The sequence below is a fragment of the Chenopodium quinoa genome, unplaced genomic scaffold, assembly GCF_001683475.1.
Source record: "Chenopodium quinoa cultivar QQ74 unplaced genomic scaffold, ASM168347v1, whole genome shotgun sequence".
In the NCBI taxonomy this organism is placed as follows: domain Eukaryota; kingdom Viridiplantae; phylum Streptophyta; class Magnoliopsida; order Caryophyllales; family Amaranthaceae; genus Chenopodium; species Chenopodium quinoa.
In genome coordinates this window covers 244,619-249,005 of record NW_018743572.1, presented here as the reverse complement: position 1 = coordinate 249,005, position 4,387 = coordinate 244,619, and the positions used below count along the sequence as shown (strand labels likewise).

At 32.3% G+C, this 4,387-nt stretch overlaps 1 long non-coding RNA gene across 1 annotated transcript; it reads right to left on the bottom strand.

Moving 5' to 3' along the window:
- Window positions 1-1,012: 1,012 nt before the first annotated feature.
- LOC110681660 lies at window positions 1,013-4,062 on the bottom strand. The gene is made up of 2 exons (XR_002503305.1): window positions 3,800-4,062; window positions 1,013-3,590 (listed from the first exon to the last, which is right to left on the bottom strand). It is a non-coding gene; the product is annotated as an uncharacterized LOC110681660 (long non-coding RNA).
- Window positions 4,063-4,387: the final 325 nt, after the last annotated feature.

Below are 4,387 nucleotides of genomic sequence, written 5' to 3'. Positions count from 1 at the left end.
ACAAAACCGCCTGTCCCGATATGGATAATGGCGTCCGGCGACACCCCTCCGGGTGCAATCGTTGCAGAGAGAAGACTCTTCGTCAGTTCTACGTACTTATGCAGACGGCAAAGATTGAACGACCAAATTGGTCAACTCATAGCCGTCCGACCAGAATAATCTACGAGAACGATTAAATACCCGAATACCGGATGCCCTGAGGCATCAGTCGGTTACCGGCTGAAGTTTTCACTTAGATTATTTATTCCAAAGTTGCACTCTCTCTCCCAATTGGGATAAAAGAGTTTGTATAATGGCTATGAAATAACCAGACAGAATATTACCGCCTGGGTAAGAGGCTAGAAGCACCCGTTCTAATGGCCGGCTCTGCACTTGGTTCTGGGCAATCACCATTGTGATTGATTGGCCAAAAAACACCTCATATACACTAGTACAAAACTAGCCTCAAGTAACACCCAAAAAGTGTTACATAAAGTGGTAAAAGTGTTATTATAGACATTAGGTAACAGTTTATTGGGTGATACTTCCGCCCATGTTACCTAAGATCTTATGTAACACTTTGGGTAACGTATGGTAATACTTTCAAAAGTGTTACTATAAATCCTCTTATGTAACACTTTTTATATTATAAGTATCATTTTTAAAGTGTTACTTTTTATTTCTTACGTAACACTTACTTATCTTTAGTAACATTTTTCAATCATATAGTATCATTTTTTCCGACATTAAGTATCACACTTTTTCAAACTAATGTAACACTTTGTTGATTATTAGGTAACATTTTTCAATTATCTTTTAACATGTAATAACTCTTTCTTTGACATTATGCATCACTTTTTACAAACTAATGTAACAACTTGTAACACCTTATTTATTAATAGGTAACATTTAATAATAATAATAATAATAATAATAATAATAATAATAATATTATTATTATTATTATTATTATTATTATTATTATTATTATTATTATTATCATCTACAACAACTATATGAATGAGAAATTACATATATGATAGACATCAATTTGGATTGAAATAATTTCATAGTTCTTACAAAAAAAAAAAAATCCATACACATATTTTAATGTTTGGCCCAACAATATAATAATCCAAAAAAAAAGAAAATCAACTTCGATCTCTAGCATAGAAAGAGTGAGGAAATAAGAAAACTTCAAATTTTCAAAAATTAGTCGGTGATAGCGGTGAACAGCAGATAGCTAGCAGAACAACAGCAGTAGCAACATAAGCTACGAGCAGCAGTATATAGCACCAAACAGCAGTAGCAGACACCGGTGGCAGCAACTAGCAGTGGCAACAAACAGCAGTAGCAGACAGCGGTGGCAGCAACCAGCAGTGGCAGCAAACAACAGTAGCAGGAGTCAGCAACAGACATCAGTGGCAGTAAACAGCAGCAGCAAAACATCAGTAACAACAGCAGTAGCAGCAGCCCGCTCTTATTGTTGTGGATGATGCAGTTTGTGGTGCATGGGGCAGGAGTGGCTGCTCCTAGGGAGGTTCACAACATCCTCTCCTTTTTATCATCTTCCTCAACTTTCTTTGCAAGCTTGTCAAATCTTCTTATTCCTACAAGCATGAACACAAACACACACAAAAAAAGCAGCAATGCCAAAATACAACTATATACAAGAGAGTTAAGAGAGAGGAGAAAAGTAGGAGAAATGATTATAAAAGCGGTTAGGATTACCACAATAAGTGGACAAATAAACCACTTATCAATCATGAACCAGTAATGTTTAGCTTGCTAGTCAAACATAAGAGAGGTACCAATGCACGAGGAATGAACAAGTAAAGAAAGAAAACAGAAGTACCTTTTGTGGCGGTATTTTTTAGTTCTTTTTAAATCATCAAAAAAAGGGATTCACTGTTCAAACGCATAAACGATTTGCCCTCTTACATAGCATCAAGTAAATTGTAGACATTCTGAAGAAAAAAAACGCTAAATAGCCAACTTCTAATATATTAGACAAATGAAAAATAGACCTAATTAAAATAAAGCATCCTCGTGATCAAACTTCAGTAACAGCAGCTCTTTCAAGAAACTAAGAATTAAATCTATGCACCAATAAAAAAGAAATAGGGAAAGCAAAACTACCAATAATTCTTACAAGTATCTCTACTGAACATTGATCATAACTTCACTATATTACTGGAAGTTAAAAGCAATTACCACATGATCAACCTTCTATCCCATTAATTTTCACTCATAAGCTTTATTAGTATTGTGAACAAGTCAAAATTAGGCCACATGATTGGAAAAAAAAACACATTTTAGATCATTATTTGGATTCATATTGCTATGTAGAGAAGCATTTTGCAGTGGCAAGTTGGTTTTAGTTAGTGAAGATAAAAAACTATGAGGTCAAAGAAGGAAGTTAACTATTATCTCAAGGGTAACAATGGCTCCAAAATTGGCACTCACAAAATAAAAGTTAAATATGTATATATCAATGTTGCATCGTAAAAGTTTAAACTAAAAGATGGTGAAAGAACCCTGAATTATTACATGCATTTTGTTACCTATTTAATCAACTAACAACTCCTAACCTAACTTCTCATTCTTCGTTTTGCAAAATATAGTTTTAGATACATTTCAAGGACTAAATCTTCCACTTAAAACAATCAACATCTTAAGATTGATTGCAATTTTGATATAAAAATAAGTGTGAGTTTGTTTTACTTATGACATAATACTATTTGTTACTACCTCCGTCCCCAAAAGTTCGACCCTTTTGGCCTAAATTTATTCCCAAAATGATCGACCCATTTTCATTAAAAATACCTACCAATTTGCATCAATATTTGTGCAAAACTAGCTTCTCCATATAAAATTTTGTTTTTCCATATAATTATATAACTCTCTCTTTATATTTTTTTTTACAAACCCCGTATAAATTTATGTTTCTAATATATTTTTACTTCTTTTTATTTAACTTTCTTAATACTCGCAAAATCAACCCAAAAGGGTCGTTCTTTCGAGGACGGAGGGAGTATGATAAATGTGTATTATGTATTCAAAAGATTTGAAAACTATTAAATAGACTTTGTCCAATTTTCAATCTAAGTTAGATCTAATAAAGCGTGTTGTTATTGAATCCGCCTCCTAATGTAATTAACCTGCTGCCTGCATATTAACACTTTCTCATACATCAAAGCCTTTTTTTTTTTTTTAACTTTTCATAGTCCTTTAAAACAAATGTTGATATAATTTCCCAAGTCCTACACACTCTGCACTTCAATTAGAGACCTTTTCCTACTTACAATATCTAATTTTGAGAAAACATTAAATACAAAACCAAAACACACAAATTCAGAATCAACAATCCAAACTCCAATTACCGATCAAGAACTCACAAAATAAAATTTAAAAAGAATTAACACTACTTTAAACACAAAGCCAATAACCGTTCAAAATCCAATTAAAAAATAGCGATAATCTAGATTGTAATAATTATTAGATTCTTGAAATCACAAATCAGAAAATACCTGAACTTGGACGCACAATGACAAAAGTGCACAAAAATAGCAGAACAACGCAATGATAGCAGATGATGTTTAAAAATTGATCTGATGAAGAAGCAGAACAAAGTTTAGAGAGACTAAGAGAGAAAATAGCTGATGAATTTGCACCTGGAATTCACCATTTCAATTGTTTATTATAATTATAATCTAGCTTATAAGAACCCTAAATTAACTAAATGGAAAATTAAACTAATGATAAACCCCAGATTATGGAATTGATATTCGATTGTTACAAATTACAATATACATCATACCTTAGAAGCTGCTTCAAAGGAGGAAAGAAAGTTAAGAATTCGCTTCAATGGAGGATTTAGAGTGTGCACATCAATTGAGGAAAGAGATGAGATTAAAACGATGGGAGGAGAAGAGTGTTGATAGAGAGACAGAATGATTTGAGGCGTAGATTGGTAAATTGGGGATTAGTCAGTTTTTAAGTCGTAAATGTTTTTTCTTTTTTTTTTAAATAAAAAAACATAACACCTATTAGTGTTACTAACAAATGATACTTATTTTAAAACTGATACATTATAGTGTTACTTATGCAAAAAGTGTTACAATGAGTGTTACATTCTACAAGAATGTTACTAAAGTGTTACTTATAAATCTAATAACTTCACATTTCAAAAAGTGATACCAACACGTGTTACATAAACTCAATTATGTACTTGTGATACTAGTGCAAATATCAAGTGTATGTTTTCAAGCCAATCAATCAATTTGAAATAAAACCAACCACACAGCCGTTTAGGGGCAAGAGTAGCCGGATTGAAAATTGCCGCATGCTTTAAAAAGTTAGGCAAAATATTAAAGAATTGCAGTATATATGCAAAATTCAAATTGAA